The 22,322-nt window shown below is 37.5% G+C and overlaps 1 protein-coding gene and 1 long non-coding RNA gene across 5 annotated transcripts in view; both read left to right on the top strand.

Moving 5' to 3' along the window:
- Positions 1–22,322, top strand: part of NKAIN3 (sodium/potassium transporting ATPase interacting 3) — a 360,493-nt gene that overhangs the window by 8,723 nt on the left and 329,448 nt on the right. The gene's annotated exons all lie outside the window — the stretch shown is intronic.
- On the top strand, positions 8,667–17,818 carry LOC139670947 (uncharacterized). 2 transcript variants are annotated; one of them, XR_011697611.1, is made up of 3 exons: positions 8,667–9,092; positions 11,196–11,299; positions 17,367–17,818. It is a non-coding gene; the product is annotated as an uncharacterized lncRNA (long non-coding RNA). The 2 variants fall into 2 exon arrangements; XR_011697612.1 differs by lacking the exon at positions 17,367–17,818 and having other exon boundaries at positions 8,667–8,809; positions 8,897–9,092; positions 11,196–11,651.

The following is a 22,322-nucleotide window of genomic DNA, read 5'->3' as shown; positions in this document are numbered from 1 at the left end:
ATCATTTTATCATGGCATTTTCTAGGGAGATTGGAATAACAGGCTGTGTTTCTCATCCAACTTTAGTTTCTGCCTTTGATTGAGCCTTGAATAGTTTGTGTTGACCTGGGAATGCTGCAGCTTCACTGCCCTGTTGCCAGTTTCCAGAACCTCCTGTGAGCAAAGTGCTTCTAGAGTTTAGGAATGTGCAACTGAAGCTCAGCACAAGGCCCAGGGGGAATGAGTAGATGCGTAAATCTGTGTTGGCTGATATTATGCATACCTACAAAAGCAAAAACACCCAAACAAACAAACAAAAAAACCCCAAACAAACCCCCAAACCCCAAACCAACAACAAAAAACCAACCTCCCCCCCAAAAAAAAAATCCCAAGGGCAATTAAGTGCAGTTTCTTAGGTGGACTGAAAAGACCTCATGTTTAAATGCATTTTGGAAACAGGATTCTGTTCAAATGAAGTGCATAGAGAAAAATCCTTCTGTAAGTTCAGTCTCTACAATCAAGGAATAAAAAGCTGAAGAATTGTAAAGCTGGAAACTGTAGTGCATTATAATGCAGGAATAACATCACAAAAATAGATAATTTTGCCTCTGCTTGTGAGGTATTTATTTTTTCCTGCTAAAAGCTTGATGTATCTTTCTATTTCAGAGTGACCAGGGTGTTTCATTTCTCTAATATGTGTTTGTTTCATGAATTAAGTAGACATCATCAAGGTAAGTGGGTTTAACTGGAACAGAAACCTTGCAGTTCCTACTGATTGAATAATTTGCCTCATAGAAACTTTAAAAGCCTCTCTGTCCTCTAATGTGGACGGAGCTACTCAGAAAACTGAAGATACATGGTCGTCTCATGGAGATTGCTTGAGCTACTGAAGATTCTTTAATCAGTCTGCAGTCAGCCAGCTGCACATTTGTGAGATAACTGTTTAAGTGTGCTCACCAATATGAACATTCAGGAAACCTTGAAAATGCCCAGGTTTGGAAGATAATTTTGCCAATTACCACTGTTTACACTTAATTCTTATATTGGTTAAAATCACAGATTTTTTCTCAGCCTTATCCTTCTTTCTGTTCTCATCAACAGTAAGCTCTTGGCTCCAATACCCAGGTGTGAAATGATACGCTATTTCCATTTATCATGTTCCTTTTTTCTTTTTCTGGAGCCAGATCATTTGTTCCTGACTCTCCTTCCAGTTATTTCATAGCAGCTTCCAAGTTCTGATATTCATCTTTTTATCTCAGTAAAATTCAGACCTTGTTCCCTAAATGAGTCAAGACAAAGTTTGCTTGTGGTTCTAAAGGGGAACAGTGTGTTGTTCTTATCTGAGTGATTTTCATCTATACAAACTAAGTGTTCTTTCAGTGGATGCCACAGTTATTTGTGGTTCTTCATGTGATGTTGGTTTCACAGCATTATAAAAAGATCTCATTAGTTCAGAAAAGAAGAGAATGTAAACAAGTGATACCAGATAGATGAACTAGTAGTGTCATTTACTATAATGCAGTTTTTAGAGGACTTGCAATAGGAGTGTTGAAATGGACTGAAAAAAGTGCTTCCAAGCCTGAATTTACAATGACAAATTAGACATATGAATGACAGTAGCCTAAATCCAAACTTCATTCAAATGTCATAAATGAGTTTAAGTATATTGAAGATATTAGATCCCATGAATGGCTTTAAGTTGTGTATTACTAATGTATAATTTAGTTATAGTGGTTTGATGAAAGCCAAAGCTGACTGAGTTGTGCCAGAAGTAACCACAAAGTGCTGAAGTTTATTTAACTTGTATTAAGTGAGGAAGCCCTTCATTTATCTGTTTTTTCTCCATGAATTAGACATCATGAAGATGTGTGTTTATATTTCAATTGGAACCACTTACATCTGTTAAATCTGTACAATTGTAATCAATTGAATGCACTGATGACTCTTTCAAAATGTAGCCTTGCAGCTGAGGTGTGATGTGCTGCTTAGCACAGTGGTAATGCAAGGGGTGGAGCAGCCACACCAGGACATTAGTGGTTCATACATAGGTACATGAACCTGGTTGGTTGTTCTCTTGTGGGATGGGTACTACAGTGTATCCACCGTGATCTGCTGACAGTTTGTACCCACACTGGGTTTTGAAAAGAGGTGATTGCATGATGGTTGCAGGACAATACTGCATGTAACCCCTTTTGGTCACATTTAACAAGCCCAGGTCGTCTGGAAAGAGTGTGGTATCAGATAGTTTCATTGCATTTTTTGTATCCATGGAAGGCTCCAGGTTTCAGCATTCAGCCAATATGTGATACTTGACCTGAAAGCTGAAGAAATCTTTCTGCAGTGCCTTGTGCCCTTGTGTCAACGTTAACCTGCGCAGCTGAGATGCTGGTATTTTCATTGCAGTATTTAATTATTTATTATTTAGCTTGCTTACATATTTGGTTCTCTTGGCCTATCTGACCAGTGAAATTCTTGGCCACATGACTCTCTTAGGTTTTCTGTGGGATTTCTAGACTGTTGTTTGATTTCTAGGCTGAACTGTAGTTACTGCACGTTCCAGACGTGCTGGAGTGCTCCAGTACTTCCGGGAGTTCATTGTGTGTATTCATCTGTTGAGAAGCTGCAGTAAATAATGCTCCAAGTCCAGTGCTGAGTTTGCACTTTGAAACATCATTTGAAACACACTGCAGCCGAGGATGGCTCTGGACTATAATGTGTATCTGAGATACAACCTGCCTCAAGCACTTACAAACCAAAACAGATAATGTACTCACAGAAGGAAGCATGTGAATGTTTTGCTTTATGTCATATAGAGAGTCTCTGGAATCATATTTCATGCTGGTTTTATGTTTGGTGCTTCATCACTGTTTCTGCGTACAATTACTGGAATTCGTTGTGGGTTTTTGTTGGTTTTTGTTTGTTTGTTATAAATTGGCCACATGTGACTATGAGTAAACTAATATTTTGATAGGCAATTTCTCTGTGTTTGTGTGGGCTCATAATTTGAAGAACACATTTCTTTTTGATTGTGTACTGTTGGAAAAGTGGTTTAGAGGTGCTAAAATACATTGCAAAGACAAAATTATCTCCATGTTTCAGGAGGAATTTAGTAAGTATGGATTTTCTTTTGGAGAGATTATTTTCAGGAGTTGACAGATTTGAGCTGATCCCAGCACGGTTAGCTCTCTTGCAGAATGAGACTTGTAAATACCTACACCTGCACTGGTCGCATGCTTAGCTGGGGATTCCCTCTTGAGTTGTCACCTCTGGACACAAGCTCTTTTGGAAGACAGGAGTTAGTCTCTTTAAGGCATTGTGGAGAATGAAAAAATGAACAAATATCCCCAAAATACTGAAACTGACCATCTACGTATAAGGAAGGGACATTTTTAAGTCAGGGAGGAGTTTTGTTTCTCCTGATAGAAACACTTTAATTGGTCCTAAAAGAACCATGAGTTCATGGGTTTCTTGTTATGTTACCTTTGTCAACAATTTACTCAATTCATTTTTTGTTAACTGGAAATGGCTAAAAAATTACATGATATTCACTGTAATGATAATAAGAAGTCCTAATCTCTTGGGTGGCAAACCTTAATTGTTGCATATTCTCTGAATGACAAAAGCACATCTGACAGAGCATCCCAACTGTCTAGGCAGAAGAGTAATTTCCTAGGCAGCCCAGCCACATTCAATTCTCTTCCTCTAAAAATAAAGCAATAAATTATGCTCTGTTTAAGGGGTAATCTCTGTGACTTTAAAGAACATAAATCCTCAGAGACTTACCAGTCTGACTGTGCTAAGTGTTGAACACCTCCTGTGTTGGAGTGAGCAACCTCATCTCCCACAGAGAACATTGGGAGTTACAGACACTGGTGTCCTCACTCAGTGGCGTCCTAACCTAGAGGGATCAAGCTGTAACTAAGGGAGCTATGCTACTGACTGGGCTTGGTAAGTGCAAGCACTATTAGAGGGTGCCATTAGATGAAGTCACTGTAATGAACCATTAGGAAACCTGCAAAAATGAGTACCCTCTTCTAATCGGAAAAGTGTTGTGGTTGAGAATAGACCCATTGCACATTCTCAAGGGAAGATTTCTTTTGCACATACCGACTCTATCAGTGTTACCAGCCAGCCTTTCACTAGCATGTGACAGCTTTGAAACGTTTCGCGGATCCTACATCATACTGAGTAGTGCTGGGTCATCTATTATTGATATGCTCACATTTTTTGCTAGAGTTGTCTTATTCTCTTATTAAATCTTCCATTACTTTAAGATGCTTTCAAAGTCTGTTCTGCTCTCATTATTAGTTGTGAAGAAAAGTTCTTCTAGCATCAGAAGTTAATATATACTGATTTCTGGATAAGCAAGAAAATACATCAGATTTTGAGGCCAGTTTATATGTAATGATGTCTTTGAGCCTCATGGACTGTTTTTATAAAATAGTTCTCTTTTTCCTATTTGATTGCATATCAAGACACAGTTACAGTTTTGAATCAGAAATACTGGCTGTATAGTAATGTGAAACTTTCTCCTATAATTATAACCAGTTATTATTTCACATGCATAAAGAATTCAAAGAACTTTAAAGTTAGAGACTTAACATTATGTTTGCTTAAATAAGTTGATGGAGACAGTCACAGTTCATTCTGCTTTGAGGTGGCCTGAGGCAAGGCAATGTGCATCTGGGAACTTTGAAGTTAGTTAGTGTGGTGTGGTGCCTTGGTTAATGAGCCAGTGGAGAATATCCTATCTCAGGCACAGTACAGTGCTAATGCATCCACAAGGCTTCTGATTGGAAGCTGGGCTGTATCTGCATAGACAAAGCAGTCAGAGCAACTCTGAAAAATATACACAGGCCACAAATATAAAAACAGTAGAATTATCAAAATATGAGGGCACACATTCTCTGAAATGCTCAGGCTATTGTGAAGAAAGACACTGGGAGAGTAGACTGGGCCCACCAGTTACTGCTTTGTTAGATAACAGCTTATTGCTTTGATGGGAACCAGATTTGTTCATCCTGGTCAGCTTTCTGCCTTGTGTTGGTTATTCTTGGGCAGCAGAGTGGAACAGGCCATCTTAACCATAATGCTGTTGTAACATGGTTTGAGGATTAAGTGAAAGGTAAGCATGGAGAGGAGTATCATGACAGAGAAGTCCTCCAACAGAATCTCAGGAATGCTACACGTTATAATATCTTGCTGCTAATGGCCAGGTTCATTTGGAGTGGTTTTGCCTTTGTTCCACCATGACTGAAGCTCAGCAGAGGGGAAGATTCTCAGAACCAGGCTGGAAAGTGTATTATGCTTTCTAGAGTTCCCCTGCAAATCTCTTGCTATTTTTATTTCTGAAACTCTGTTTCCTAAAATAGCATGCAGGACCTGTTGGAGGAATAAACTTTCCCCTTATTATTTAGCTAATGTAGGCCTGATTTTAAGTGCACTGTTTATGCTCTGTTAATTTCCGGATTCATTCTTGCCTTACCAGTAATAAGCCTAACACAGACAATGAATTTTACCAATAACCCTTCTTTCTCTGTTGATCTATTTTTTCTGTTCTCCTTGTAAGTTTTTTTGTTAAGCTTTAGGGAACTTTGAACTACTTCCCACAGTTATGCTGAAAAGTGGGTTTGTAGCCTTTTACTGCCATTGCCACTAGTAGACCTTGCTTGAGGCCATAGGGAAGTTGGGACAAAGCCAGGGAAAAACTCAGGCTTATGTCTTAAGCACAAGATCACCATTTGTCTTTTATAAGCCTTTTTTTTTCTGATGCTTTCAAAGTCTCAGAAGAGATGGCCTTGGAGATTGAAGTGTTCATAACTCAGAAATAGATTTTTTTTCTTGGGAAAGTTTGGTCATGTCATACTGGTCTGTTTGTGGGCCTCAAGGTGTGTGGTGATGTTACATCTGAGGTCATTATTCCTTGCTTTTTCTATTAGATTATTCAAAACTCACTTTCTTTGGGTCTTTAGCCTTTGTAAATCCATTAACATCAGCGGAATTATGGTTGTTTATACTTGCTGAATATCAGTTTTAAAAGATAGCAGCTGAATACTTGATACTAAGTGTCCTTCACATATTTGAAAAAAATTACTCTGATAATGAATCTGTATTTTTAAATATTTCTTATGGCCACATTTTAATAAAATGCTTAATAGGGTTTGAGATTATAATGGTGTCACTGGTGGTTTCTCTTACCATTATCTGCATTAGGGAGTTTGTGTCTCTATCCACTCTGCCTCCTTTATCCTTGTCCTATTTTGGAAAGTGTAAAGTTCCTCATAGTTTTTAGCAGAAGGCTGTTTTTACAGGAAGACTCAGGATAGTCCTCTAACTTCTGACCTTTCCAGAACATGCTTTTAGGTCTCTTTTGAAGAAGCATAGAGGAATGATGGTAAGGAAGTTGAAGATGTGGCCAACATAAACATAAATATGCTCAGAAAATGATACTGTCTTCATTAATATTGAAGGGAAAAAAAATAAGCGTGTGACCTAAAACCTGTTGGAAATAAGTGGAACAGATCTTGATGATTTGATATTCTGAAGTCAGCCTTGCACATAGTTTTCTGCAATGCTTTTCATGTATTCCTTTTGGGTTTTTTTCGCTTATTCAGGTGCTTAAATGCACTTTTTTTAGAGTTACTGCAAGAGGCAAAATTTAGGCTTCCCTCACTGTGATTTATTGAAAATCTCAACCATAATGTTACATTAACGGAATTCATATAGCACATATAGCATTTTTACTTGACAGGGTAGAAACTTTATTGTGTCTAGAATTGTTGTCTAAAGACCTTTCCAGAGGTATCAGGAGAGATTACTTGTGCATTCTTAGCCTTTCAGAAGAAAGGAAGAGCCATGAGCCAAACCTGTAATTCAGGGCTGGAGTCTACACATTCCACAGCATCGTGCTGAAATATTGGTAGAAGGTAAGAAAACATAATAAATGGTCACTTCTCTGAAAATGTCAGACAAGATTCTTGAAATATATATCATTTCCATTCACGTCTCAAGAAGTGGTAAGAACCAGGGCAGTGGGAATATCACAGAATCACAGAATTGTTAGGATTGGAAAGGATCTCTGGAGATCATCTCATCTAATCCCCTTGCCAAGACAAGGTCACCAGGGGCTGGTTACACAGGAATGTGTCCAAGTGGGTTTTTAGTGTCTCCAGACTCCACAACTTCACTGGGCAGCCTGTACTGACATGAGAGGCAAACCCTTGTTTTAATGATGTTTTCAGATACAGGTGCACTTTTCCATTTAGGCAGGTGAAGGAAGCCTTGGCTTGGTTGTCCTCCCTTTGAAATATAAGCAAAATAGTCTCCCTGAATTTTATGTGAAAAGGGTTATGATTCTTGTTTGAATGGTGCATATTTACCCTCATTCTGTCTCATTGAGGAATTATTTTTGCATGAAAAGTATATATACTATATGGGTTAAACACTGCTCCATCTTTACTTTTCTATGAAAACAAATTTCTCAGGGATTAGGGGTTCTGTTACAGGGATGTTTGATCAAGAACATATAATTTGTACAGTTGATTCTGTCTTGAGGCAGATGATCTCTTGTGGCTGCTTTTGACCCTGATTTTAGAAAAAAACTAAAAGGAAATGTGCACAAGCTGATGTAAAATCCACAGAGGACTTGCAGCATTATGTTGGATATAAAGATCAAGTAACAGAAACTCTGTAGTTAATACATATTGTTTAGATTTTGCCTAATTTGTAGGCTGCAGTCTTAGCACTACTGGTGTAACTTCATTACAGGAGCCTTTTGGTGTAGATGTGAAATAAGTCAACAGGATTTTCTTTCTTCCTGCAGGCTGTTATACCACCTCTTTAAATGTATAAACTTAGCTACGACAGCTCTTACCTACTGATGCAGTCATGTCCTCATAAGGGGCTTTGCCATCCCAGAGCAGATAGCTGTGGTATTGAAATTTTCCTGTGAGTTAGAAGTACAAGGCAATTATGGCACAGTTTTGTGATGTCAACTGAATAGTACCTGCATACGCCCAAGAGAGAAATGTACTGAACTGCTGTCGGTTCTAACAAATGAATCTGAAATCTGTCTATGCTACTCCTATTCCAGTTATTATGCAGCTTTTCTTTCTTTAAAAATAAATAATTAAATGGTATGTTTTGAGGAGTCAGACTCTCATTAGTGGCAAGCAAAAAATTGTGCACGCCATTTGGACACTGATTATCATTTTGTTAATTATGAATTAGGCTAAATATGTTTGGTCTGTGCATGTATTTTGTTGCTTTAAAAGTAATTATCAACAGTTCTAATAATGACATAAACCAAACATCTGAAAGGATGGAAAGGAGGGCACTGGCAGGAGAGAAGAGTACACGTCTTCTTTTGCATGTAGGAGTCTTGTTTCTGTTGCTATATCATTTCAGCCTTACTCTTCAAGTATCATCTGAGCTCTGATAGACATACTGATTCCTGAGATACTCCTTGTTGCTCAGATTCTAAATGAAACAAGTAAGTCTGCTGGAGTCAGCTTCTCTGCTTCTTTGTCTTCAGTTTGGAGAGCTCACAGTTTCTCACAAACTTGATAAAGGGCTCATTTCTCCTGAATATCTGACAGTGACTTAGAAATGTATTTTCTGTCTTAGATTTTATGCCATTTTTCTTCCATATACATGTTGTTCTGCTACTATTTACAGAATATACAAGGGTGACATGCCTTGGACTGCCTGAAGCCATTTACTGAGTGGATATTTTTCATATTGAATCACATTTCATATTGAATCATTCCAGTCAACATGAGCCTATGAAAGGCAGGTCCCACTGATCAACCTGTTCTCCTTCTATGACAAGGTGACTCACCTAGTGAATGGCTGTGGATGTGTTTTACCTGGACTTGAAGAAAGCTTTTGACACTATTTCTCACAGCATTCTCTACAGCATTCTCCTGCAGGGACTGACTCCCATGCTGGAGCAAGGAAAGGAGTCCTGCCTCTGAGAAGGAAACAGTGTCAGCCGCAATGTCTGATGGACTGACCACAGCTCCTATTCCCTGTGTCTTGTGCTGCTGGCAGGGAGGAGGTAGAGAACCAGGAATAAAATTCAGCCCAGGAAGAAGGGAAGGGCGTGAGGGAAGGTATGCTTTACTTTTCATTACTCTGATTTGACTGGTAGTAAATTCCATTAATTTTCAAGTGTGTTATTGCCCGTGGCAGAGAGTGATCTCTCCCTTCCCTTATCTTAACCCATGAGTCTTTCACTGTGTTTCCTCGCCCTTGCCCAGCTGATGAGCGGACTTATGGAGCAGCTTTCATGGGCACCTGATGTGCAGCCAAGGTCAACTCAGCATAATGTACAACTTTCTTCTTCATAATAACCCTTGATGATTTTAGTTATTATATATATATCTGTTTTCACACTTTTCTTCAGATTGAACAGTTCAAATTTCTCTTTGATACCATTGATCCCCTTGTTCAAATCATTGATAAAGCCCCAATACTGAGCCCAGGGGAACACTGCCAGCTGGATTTAAGTCCCATTCATCACCACTCCCTGGGCCCTGCCATCCAGACAGTTTTTTATCCAGCAATTCTGATAGTTCCAGTTGCCCTCCTCTGGATTTCTACCAGTTGGTCAACATAGTCCTTATGGTATGATTCCTAAATCTAAAGTCAAGCCTCCAGCTGAGGCCTTTCATTTTGCATAGAGAAAGAATCACTATATATATATGTATTTTACAATTCTTGCTTTTGCTGGTTGCTTGAAGTAGCATGAAAATGATGACTTATTTGATTTATCTACTGTAAACTGTAGCCCTTTTCTTCAAAGTAGCTATCTAACCTGCTGTTTTCAAACTGGTATTTGCACATATTCTAGTTAATATTGTATTCATACCTCCTTACTGTATTGATTTTGATTCTTCATCTTAGACCATTTCCCCATTTCATCAAAATAATTTTTCTAACATGACTACAGTAGTTCCTGCCTTTATGTTTAGTAAGTATATGTTTTGTCATAGCTACTGTCATTAATAAATCTGTAATGTAATTTACTTTGTGGAACCAGGACAAACCCTCCAGCAAGACCAGTTAATCCAACTGTTAATGACCATTCGTCAAAATTCTGCGGTTGCTACAGAAACATCTTTGTCTTTTACAAATTCTTTGAGGAAACATTCCACTTCGTGATCCTGAGACATGATCTGTCTGAGAAAGTGTAGCAAGAATGTACTTTCTAAGCTAGCAAGGGAAACTTCAGATTACACTCCTGATGTAAGCTGGCAATGTGTGCTTACAGCCCAGAAAGTCAGTCATGTGCTGGACTCCAACAAAATAAGCATGACCAGCAAGTTGAGGGATGTGATTCTGCATCTCTCCTGTCACAGAAGCATCAGGGTTGGAAGAGAACTCCACAATCATCTAGTCCAACCATCAACTCAGCACCACCATAATCAACCCCAAATCATATTCCAGTGTTCTGCTGAGACTTCATCTCTAGAGTACTATGTCTAACTCTGGACACAGGAAAGACATGGACCTGTTGAAGTGAGTCCAGATGAGAGCAACAAAAATGATCAGAGGGCTGGAGCACCTTTCCTATGAAGAAAGTTTGATAGAGTTGGAGTTGTTAGGCTCCAGGGAGACTTTATTGAAGCCTTTTAGTACTTAAAGGGGGCTTACAATGGATATGGGGGCAAGCTTTTTGGTAGGGACTGTTGTGATAATATGGGGAGTAATGGTTTTAAACTAAAAGAGGATAGATATAGACTAGATATAAGGAAGACATTTTTTTGTGATGAGCGTGGTAAAACACTGGCACAGTGTTTTACCTGTTTTACACTGACCAGAGAGAGGTGGTAGATGCCCCATCCCTGCATATATTTGAAGTCAGGTTGGATGGGCCTTTGAGCAACCTGATCCAGTTGAAGAATCCCTTCTCATTGCAGACAAATTGGACTAGATGACCTCTAAAGGTCTCTATCAACCCTAAATTCTATGATTCTATGTTTCCTGGGCTTGTGATCAAAATCTGGAGCAAAGTTTAGACGTGGGAGGCAGTAAAGAAGTGCCTGGTTCACAGCAAGACTTTCCCTGTGAAAGCAACTGGACTCGTAGCCCATTTCCATTGCTAGTACGTTATGGTCACCTTTGCACCACAGACCATAGGACTGTAGAGTTTAAATTAGTGAGAGAAGTCAACAAGACTTCCAGAATTATAATACTTTCTTTCCCTACTGCAGATTTTGAGTTGCTCATGGATCAACTTCGGAGGATCCCATGGACATGCACCGAAGAGCAAATGGGGGCTGGCAGAGCAGTTTATCTTGACATATGATAAGAGGGGGTAAGAGGCTGTATAAAGAGACAGTTCTATCTCCGTCCTTGCAGATACTTAGAAATGGATATTACAAATAGATTTTTATAAGAAAGAAGTTCTTCAACAGTTCTGTCTTCACATTCTGCAGAAATTTCATATACAGAGAAGCTGAAAGAGGTTTTTGAACACCAATAGGGTAGTTAATATGGATATTGCTGGTGGAAAAGCCTGCATATTTGGAGAAGAAAAAAGATAGTTCGAGTGGCAATTTAGACTTTACTTAATCTTCAATGTCATGCATTTATTTGTTTTGTCCTCACCTTAGGCTGCTAAATAAATATTTTTGAAACCTCACAATTAATAATGAATGTCTTCTCTTGGTGGCATAGTGAGTATCTGATAGTAAATCCTCACAGAACTATGTTCTGAAGTTCAGGGGCAAGATCTTTCCCTTGACTGGAATTTAGCCAGGATTATTGCTGTTAATATACCATTGTGTTGTGGGGTACAAACATGCTAAGACTTTCAGATCTGCTGTAAGTTCCTAAGGAAAAGTCTTGGCACTTAGCATTTTCATAGGTGTTTTTTCCCTAATGCCTCATCCTAATTTTTGAGAAGTTAAGTCACACCGTCTATTCAGTTTGAAAACTGTATTGTGTCTGCAGCTTGGCAATCTTTAGTGGCTCTAGGATTTTTTTATGCCTATTGTGTTGCCTAAAATCAAGGAAAAAACCTTTCAAGACAATTTACTATAGGTAAAGTACAGAGCAGTTTTTTAATTAAAGTTTTATGATGCACAGAGTATACAGATGTGCACACACAGTTTATAGTTCTCAGAACTTTATAACAGTACTTAATTATCATATCTAATGGATACATCCAACCCAAGAACCTTTTGCCTTTGGTACCACCTTGGTACCATCCTCAGAACTGCCCTGTTGGAGCAACTCCAAGGGATCTGGGCCTTTTATCTTGTTTTACCTTGTTCTTCCGGTTTCTAGTAAGGGGGTTCTTTTTAATTATCATCATTATGTCTTTGTTTTCAGCATGTATTCTGTTCTGTACAAACAAAGTAAAAAAGACAGCATGTTGTTAATGACTTTAAGGTCAGCATGTCACCAGCATCTATTCCCTGTGGTCCTACAAAACAAACAGTGATGACATTTCAAGGACTATCACAAGCATCAGGTCAAATATACTTGGAACTGTGGGTTCTTTGGGATCAAAAGTTCATATGTGATTCTGTTGCTTTCCTAACTGGTGAAAAAACAACCACAAAGTGATCAAAGTAATAAATGAATGCATATGCTTTGTCTTATTATCCCAGTAACTTAGATTGTTCTGTTCTGTCAGAGGAATTAAAAGAGCCCAGTTTCAGATAACTAAAAATTTGCTCCTTAAATCTTAATCTCTTAGTTTGAACAACATCTGATGCCATGGGGCTAGAACACTGAGGCACATCCATATAAAATTCATGTGTTCTGCCTTCTGCAGAATTAGAGTCTGTGAACTATATAAACATATAAGGTATGCAAAATAATGGTGGGTTCTGTATCAGCTAAGGTAAGGTGTAAAGATCAAATTTTGTCCATTAACTTGTGGAGCATCACCATTAATTCCTTGCTTTAAGAAGAAAATACATTTTTATGCATTTTTAACTGTCAATAAAATGTGTTCTGTGTGAGAGCGCTCAGTATTAATGATAGTTCATTGTTCAATCAGATGTTTTAACAGCTAGAAAAGCAGCAGGATTTTTGGTAACTCCTGATAACAGATCTCTCAATATTTTTCTTTTTAATCTTCTTTTTACTGCAAACTATAAAACTCTTGATGCTGTTACCGTTCTGAGTGAAACATTACATATTGCTCTACTACATGATGGTATTGTTTTACTTTAGAAAATCAGAACTAGTAAAGAAACAAAAGAAAAGTTTGGATTTTTTTAATAGGCTCTTTCAGTATGAAATTTTTCACAGAGAACATCACCTTTACTCAAAAATAATACCGTGGTGCCTCTCTGAGTTGACATCTGTTGATGTGCTTTCAGTCTTCTCTGTGGATGTCTAGATTAAAGTGACATACTTTTCTCATGATATGAATCTCTAGTCTTAATGCATGACAGATAGAATACAGGTGAAGAGCACCTAGAAGAAATAAGACAAAGCTGCACAAAAATTTCCAAGAAGCATTAAACAGCACTGTCAAATTAATTTTGTTTGAATTTTATGCAACTATTTTAAACTGAAAAGTCAAATTTTCCCCTAATGTGAAATTTTTCATTTATTGAAAAGTCTGTCTCTGATATAACTGTATTACACAGAAACTTGAGCCATCCCTGTAAAAATATAAGCACATACACATGTGGAACAAGAAAATATAAGCATCTTAGAATACAGCCACTAAAGCTAAATAAGTTACTCTGTAAATGTGTGTGCATGTTTGTTGGTGTGTAAACATAGATATTGGTTGCTTTCTGCTGCCTGTCTCCATGTGTGATTGACTCTTGGGAAGGAATGATCCTGGAGGAATTGCTCTGTCAATCAATAAAAACAATGGGACAAGAAATTTGAGGGTCTGAGCTTCTAGAAAGGCCACCTGTTTTATTTTTATGTGATTATAGCAGTTAATGGATTTTCATGGAATAGTTTTATTGCTGTTGAATCAATATTTTAGGATAAAAAGTCTTCCACTATGTAAGATTTTTTTGTAATTTCATTATTCATGTGCAACATTTAGACTGTGTTACTCAAAGTCTCTCCAATACTTCCTAAACATTTAGCAAATACTTAAGGACAAGCTTGTGAGCAGTATTTTTGAGAATAGGGAGTACCAAGTCCAAATGTGATTTTCAGATGTCACTGGATTGTCTGCTATTAATTCTGGGTGAATTCAGCATCTGAAAGAGATGTATTGGGAAAAGATACACAAAAATAAACCAGATTAATTGATTGATTTATTGATTGATTGATTTAGTTAGTTAGTTAGTTATTTGGAGACTGGCAAGCACAAAATTCAAGAGATTCATGTAGCTGATGTTAAATGGATACAAGAGCATATCTAAGACTGGTCTTTAACCTGTGAATAATTGTGACTTACCAATTTTATTGGGACTTTAAGTGTAACACTGTATTTTAAATGAAAGGGATTAATAAATTTTGGATGTGATGTAAGGGCTAAATAGTGAAACCACTTCATACTTAATGAATCAATCTTATCTTTAATTGTTTGGAGACTAGCATCTGCATGAAAATTACAGTAGACACCAGAATAGCTGGCAACTGCATTATCAAATTTATAGATGGAAATAAAAAATAAGTAATTGTTGAAACTGTGTTGTGTGATATATGCTCATGTAGTCTTCCTTTTCTTTCTGCAAAGGGATTAATTTATAAGTGTATGAAAAAAGAAAATTGTTGTGTGTTTGAGCTCATACACAATTTTTCATACACCTCATTTCTTAATGTTTTCTTTAGAATTTGCAAATATTTATTTTTAAGGGGTTTCATAGATTATTCTCTACTATATGTGACTCTTGATCTTTCAGTCTCCTATTAAATGTAATGTGAAGCTCAGACTCTTGGGTTGCAGCTACAACAAGGGGATGTATTTCAGTCAGTGTTGGATGTATTTTTTTGGTGTGAATGTGATTTGCTAGGTTTCATATATGCTGTAAAATAACTCATGACAGCTACGTGCTAAAACAGATAGCTTTTCTTCCTTCCGTAAACCTTTGACTTGACTGTTCTTTCTCTCCAATGACTTGCACTACACAGAAAATTTCTGCTAACTCTTGCTCAATAGATGGTCAGAAAGTATGGTTTAAATGTGGCAGAAACCCATGAAAATATTTTCAAGGATCAGTTGTCTGCAGGTGGTGTTTGTGCTGTCAGAGATGGAAATGATTTATCTGAAGTTTTATTCCTTTAGGGGTCAGGACCAGTAATTGTTTTATCACAGGAGAAATGCCTGCACTTACTAGTAAGGTGCTGGTTTGAGATTTGTGGTGATAGTGTAGACTGGCAGGCCAGGGTTTGGGCTCTGGGATAGATACGTATTTTGCTGGACTCACAGGTTCCTGAGGTTAGGAATGTTTTGGGGTGAACATCCAAACACTGATTAAATACAAATTCTCAGTCAAGGGGATGTGAAAAATACATAAAAGAAGATGGATAATAGGGATGTCTCTATGGATGAGAACTGTTATTTTTCACGCTAGTGTCTGTTATGTCCCAAATCTTCTATAGTTCTCCAATAGCAGCTTCTTATTGCTTCTTAGCAGCTTGCTATGACTTTGGCAGTAAGTAGTTGATGATGCATGAGAGTGGTATCCACTAGAGTGTTTTCTTCCTCTTCATTCTAATGCACTGCATATGGATATCTTCTGTATCCCATTTTATGTATTTTTACTATCAGTGCAAAGAAGTGGAACAAATGTGAGCAAGAACAGATTTCATTTGCTATTCCACTGCCATTATCCTGTTAGTACTTTATTACTTACTGAAAAGCTGTCTTGGAGTAATGGTATGGTGCTGCTTAAGAGCAACGATGTGATTAATGACAAGGTTTTTATTTTTTTTTTTTGTTGTAATGGGGAAATGCTAACTTAAAGCAGAAGTTATGTAATTTACCTTACTCCCTGAGAGTTTAATGTAAACAGTGTAGAAGATGCCTGCTGTTTGCAATAGAGCTGATAACGTTACTCATTAGACATATTTTCTTCGAGTTGATGGAGGCAAACTCTGCATGTAGAGATCTCAGTTCCTACATATGTACGCTTTATTCAGGATAAGTGATTAACCAATTTATGTGGATGTATTTCAGGCTCTTGGCTGTGTGGAAACCACTCATGGTGGTTGGCCTAGGATCAGAGCTACATGAACATTTGCCTAAATCACATGAGATTACCTCTATTTCCTTTCTGGATGATCAAACCTTAGTGGGCATGGGAAAGTGACAAAGAAAAGTGACAAAGTACTACGTTGTTCTCTCCTTTTCCCATGAATCACTGTTTGACCTTCCCAGTTCCCTCAGACAGTGGATGGCTCTGGTTAGGGCAGCACTGCCAGAGTCTTTCTGGGGAGGTTCTTCTTGCACTGGCTGAAGTGGTCACTTTTAACTAAGACATTCACTGTGCTGGAGGGGTACCAAGAATTGCATGAAGATAGATTATTCTGTCACTTGAGAATAAGTCTGTTAAGACCAAAAAGGGATTTGGATGTGTTTTCAGGTCTGCTTATATATTTTAGAAATTGCCCAAAATATAGCAGTCAGCCTGGAGTAGAGCCCAAACAGTGTGCTCTAGAAGTTCTGAAATAGAGTTTTATGTTCTCTGTCCCCAGCAAACTGAATGAAAGAGATACCCCTTCTTCCCTGTCCCCTTCTAATCCATTTTTATTTCGTTATTCATACAAACTCACTGTCAGAGAGAGATTAGATGGCAGCCTAGTGTTTCGAGTCATGGGTTTGACTTTTCAAGTGCTGAAGAAGGAATTGAGCTTGTCTTCTATTACCTAGGCAAGTTCTCTCACTACACTGGAGAGGAAACAGGGAACTCCCTAGGATGCTTTTAAAAAAAATCTGGTGTTGGATGTTGCTCTGAAAAAGTGATGCTAAAAAGTGTGAAAGCTCCAGTCTGAGCTTACAACTCTGAAGTGCCCAAATCAGGTTATTTCAGATCTCCTTAGTTTCTGGATTTAAACTGATTTAGGCATGAACTAGATATTAAACACTTTCTCCCTCTTTAAGAAAATTTGGCATAAAGCAGAAAATTCCATTTTAAAGTGCCAAGGGAGATCTAAGGATACAACTGTGGCTGCAGCTGTGGCTGGGAATAGTCATTTATTATTCCCAACAATGCAGAGTTTATCAGGTTCACAGTTTGGCATCAAATCCTCACAGCATCTTAGTCTGTAATCTTAGAACTGCTGATCTAGCAGGTTTCCTATTCTTAAGATGTTTGCTTTGAACGCAGCATATCTTTAGGGAATCATAGGTCCTATATCAGGATTAACAGTTCATAAAACTAGTTTATGGAAATTAGTTTTGTCCTTAAATATTTCCACAGTGCTCATGGGAGAAAAAACTTTATTTACAGAAATGCTGTAGAACTGATGAAAAGGTAGTGCAACTTGACTGAAACAAAGTGGAGTTCGGAATCTGAGAGAAGAACTCTGAGTGATTTTGCTTCTCTATCTGGCCAGACTGATCTTGGGACCTCCTTGCAAGGTATGAGGAGTATGATATGAGGGGAAGATATGAGGAGAAAATATGAGAAATTTGAGGAAGGACTACTTTAGTGTGTGAGTGACGGTGCACTGGAACAGATTGCCCAGAGAGGTTGTGGAGTCTCCCTCACTGGAGATATTCAAGAACTGTCAGCATGCAATCCTGTGCCATGTGGTCCCTTCCAACTCGACCCATCCTGTGATTTTGCAGTGCTTTGAACTGCTGTCCTCTGTTATCTTTGTAATTTTCCCCCATGCTTCATCTGTCATTTCTGGAGGCCTCTTTCACAACCTCCCAAATCCTTGCATTGTTACATCAAAAACTCACTTTGGCTTAAGAAAACTCAGTGTAAGCTATAACTTAGTCTCTGCCCACCAGAATGTATGTATGTGGTATAAGCATTTCCTTTTCTTTCTTAGCCGTGCTTGTATAACACCCCCACTGCTTAGTTCTTAATCCTTAAAATATTATTTAAACTGCTTTTCTGAAGTCCATGGTATACTTATTTATATACAAAAGCAAATTCCATGTCAAGTTTCTTGCTTACCGGTGTGAATGTGGAGAGCAGGACCAACAATTATTTGCTCCTTTCCAGCTGTGTTTCCTGATGTAAGCTTAAAACAATTATGGGTTGGATAAAATAAGGCCTAAAAATAAAAGCAGATTTACGTCAAACAGAATTAAATAGTCCAAGAGCTGGTGCACAAAACTAGCCTATCTTCTTGATAATTCATAGCGGGCATGGGATCCACACATACCATCAGGTAAAAATGTGCATCTGAGTGTAAAATTTGTTTTTCCTCCTTGCTACATAATAAAGTAAGTTTACATGTAGATGCCAATATATTTTAGAACATTTAAGAAAGATTAAAAGGATCTAAAGATTATTTTTACATGCTTTTTAAATAACTAGTGGATGGACTTGAGCTATCACAGTGTGTATTATTGTCTGACTTAATTCCTGTGGTTTATTTGAAGTAAACTGCCAATGTTTCTCAAGACAAAGGTTTATTGATTATTAGAATGCTCTCAGGATATCATTACTGTCTTTGTAGCATAGGTACTGTAACCTTTTGAGAACTGACTTCTATTTAAACGAATTGTCAACTGTTTGATCTCTGAAGAGCCATGAGAGGATTACAGGTAGCATGGGACATAACACTTTTTTTGATAAACAACTTGTCATTTAGCTGAAATGCATGTTTCTGTACTTTTAAATTTTTAAGATGCACTTAAAATACAAAAGACAAAAAGAGAAGAAGGAAATCTGAAGAAGCTATTAATGACCCCCAAAGCAAATAAAAACCCAGAGCATATGAAGAAGAAACAGTCTCCTGTTAAATAGTTCTAACAAAGAGAGCACAGAAAAACATGCCCTGTAAATTGTAACCAATTTTTTTTCCCTCTGAGATATGGGAAAATAGCAAGATAAGAATCCTAAAGCTTCATACTGGCTTCTAAAATCCAAGTCTGATTGAGTATAGTCAAACAATGTAGAAGTCAGCTTGTTTGCCCAGTGACATAGATTACAAAAATGATGCTGTTTAGATTTAGGATGCCTTTTAAATATTTACAGCAGTTTATTAACATTAGCAAATTAATTTTTTACCACCTGAGTCATATATATGTATTTTCAAGCATAGATTGCTTTGCATAAATTGGGTCAAATTCACAGGGTGGTTTAATCTGAAATAAAAATAAATATAAAAAAATTGAAGCAGATCATGAAGCACATGATAAATTTTCAGTGTCTTAACATCAATGTTAGTGGCCCATGCAGACTGTAATGTAATGATAAATGATATAGAAGGGAACCTTTTGAAAAGAATTCTGATGTATGGAAGCTCCATATCTTGCCAAAGAAACTTTTCTAGTCAGGTTTTCTTTAGGTTCATTTAGTATCCTAATTATTAGGATGTATTACGTGAGATGTTATTAACTAGAGTCCTCTGTGAATGGTATCTAAAGCCACTTAATCCAGCTGTGTGTTCTCAAATTGTCTTTGCTTTTACTAATACAGTTAAAAATTACTAAAGAGAAAATTTTTGGGTTTTTTTTCATTCATTAAAAAAATGGAGCAAAATTGTTTTTATATTGATCTGCAATAATAATGTATGTATGTATTTATTGGAACTGTCAGCAAGGCAAAAAAAAGATTTTTGCCCATTTGTCATCATAATTTGTTTCTGAAGTATAAACAGAATAATTTCTCATTTACAGTTACAGAAAGGATGTGGGAAGAAGTAAATTTATTAAGGATGAAGTTTGTATTACAAATTTGAAATTATAGAAGTTTGATTAAGAACAGATTTGTGTTAAATTTGGTTGGACCATGCATGTTATGGTTTTAGAAAGACAATACATTCCACAAAGTTCTAGTATTATTTATCTCTACATTGTGTAAATGTAATGAAATCAAATAATAGCAGGTGGTTATTTTGTTTGCTGAAAATAAAATATTTTCAAGTGTTTGTAAGCATGGTGGATATAATGACTTTAATTTTAAACCCAGGAAATATCTAAGTTCTTCTGCAATAAAGGGAATGCTGTCTGTTGTTTTAAAGTCCACCATTATCAGAGATTAAGTTCCTTTTTGAAATCTACAGTAAGGAACTCCTTACTGTAATTACCCTGCAAACATGGAAGATGAGAATATTAACACATTTGCAGCTTTGGGGTCACAGATTAAGAGCTTTGTTTTCCATCTTGCTGTCTTTTGATCTCTAGATTTGAAGTGCACGGAGAGTAAAGGGTTTCTAAGAACAAACCCTGTCACAATATGTGTTTATCCCCTTGGGAGACAACAGTTAGCTTAGAAAGAGTCCAATTGATTTTCTTAGTTTGCCAAAAATTTACTTTCTTTTTCTGTTACAAGCATAAATTGATAATTTGGAGTATGTAAGAAGCCTGTAAAGAAAATAGTTTGACTTCTCCAGTTTCCATTTTTGCAGTTTTGAAACTGTTAAATAAGCTTTTTGCAATTTTTCTAGCTTTTTAGAAAGCTAATAGGCCTTTCATGTCCTGAATATTATCTGTGAATAGAAATTTCATCTTAAATTTTCAGTAAATGATGTATGTTGAGATTAAAATACATGAAGAGAATTAGTGCTTCATGTTGAAATAATATTTGCTATATGTCAGGTGTCCATGTAACCTCTGGAAAAGACAACAGTTTAGTTTCCTGGAATATAAGGATACTATTTATATTTTTATTCCATATTGCAAACAGTCGTTGAAATAAATCAGAAGTTGAAGCTAAAATATACACAGAAAGGTTTTATATTTCTTTTAGTATCTAGAATATATATTGTTGGAATATGTATTTATATATTTGTCTCCAACCAAGGAGCTTAAATAACTTCAACTGAGCTGGGGCAGAGGCAAAACTGATGTTACTGAATGGGCATGATTTGTGTGATATGGAGGATGTTTTGCAGGGTTATAAGCAGGCCATTTGTTTTTTGTAATACTTTTCAAACAAAAAATTCTAACTAGGAACAATATCACATCTTTCATGTTCACTTTGATGCAGCTACCATTTTCTGAACATTGAAAAATAATATGGACAATGTCTTCTGAAAAGATGATCACGGAGACTTTCAGAACTGTAACACTGGACTGTAGTCCACACCCAAACTTAGTGTTTTGTTTTCTTGCAAAATCCCTTGATACTCAAGAGAATCCTTGATCTTGGTCCTATTTTTAGTGTCCTTAGAACACAGTTGTATGACGAGGATCATTACAGGTAAAGGCATCTAATTATGAGCAAGATCTGACCTCAGTCTGAGTCAGTTATTGGGAGCTCAATACTTCTGAAAACCAGACAGTTTACAGGTAAGGACCTAGAAACAGAAGAAAGGAGAAGAAAAAACAGTGTCATTGAATGCCTTCTTTGCCTCAGTCTTCACCAATAAGACCAGCCCTCAGGGATCTCTGACCCAGGAGACTGGGGTAAATGAACTGCAGGATAAAGACCTTCCCTTGGCTAAAGAGGACTACTGGGTTAGAAAACACATAAGCAAACTTGACATCCACAGGCCCTAACAGCATGAATCCAGGAGTGCTGAGAAGATTGGCGGACATCATAACTAGGCCTCTCACGGTCATCTTTGGGAGGTAATGGAGGTCAGGGGAGGTGCCTAAGAACTGGAAAAAAATGAATGTCATTCCATTCTTCAAAAAGGGTAAGAAGGGAACTACTGGCCAGTTAGTCTCAACTGAAAACCTGAAAGGTGCTGGAGCACCTCATTCTGAGGCCATCTCTACCCGCATGGAAGACAAGAAGGTGATCAGGAGTAGTCAGAATGGGTTCACTATAGGTAAGTCATGTTTGTTCAACTGCATTGACTTCTGCAATGAAACAACTACCTGGATGGATGAAGAGAGATTAGTGGATATCTGTCTACCTCAATTTCATGAAGGCTTTTGACATCGTATTCCTATGAAATGCTCATAGGCAAACCCTAGAAGTGTGTGTTGGATGAATGGACAGTGGAATGGATTGAGAACTGGCTGTGTCAAATCCCAGAGGGTTGTGATCACTGGTACAGAATCTAGTTGGAGGCCTGTCACTAGTGGTGTCCTCCAGGGTTCTGTACTGGGCCCAGTGTTCTTTAATGTGTTCGTCAATGACTCAAATGAAGGGACAGATGCCTCCTCAGCAAGTTCACTGATGATACAAAGCTGGGAGGAGTGACTGGTACCTCACAGGGTTGTGTGGCTCATAAGAGGGCCCTTGATATATTGGAGAGATGGGCAGAGAAGAACCTTCTGAAATTCAACAAGGGCAAATACAGGGTCCTGCATCTGGGGAGAAGTAACCCCA

Source organism: Pithys albifrons, chromosome 4 (genome assembly GCF_047495875.1).
Source record: "Pithys albifrons albifrons isolate INPA30051 chromosome 4, PitAlb_v1, whole genome shotgun sequence".
NCBI lineage: Eukaryota > Metazoa > Chordata > Aves > Passeriformes > Thamnophilidae > Pithys > Pithys albifrons.
The sequence above is the reverse complement of the archived record's forward strand: the minus strand, read 5'-3'. Positions and strand labels throughout refer to the sequence as shown.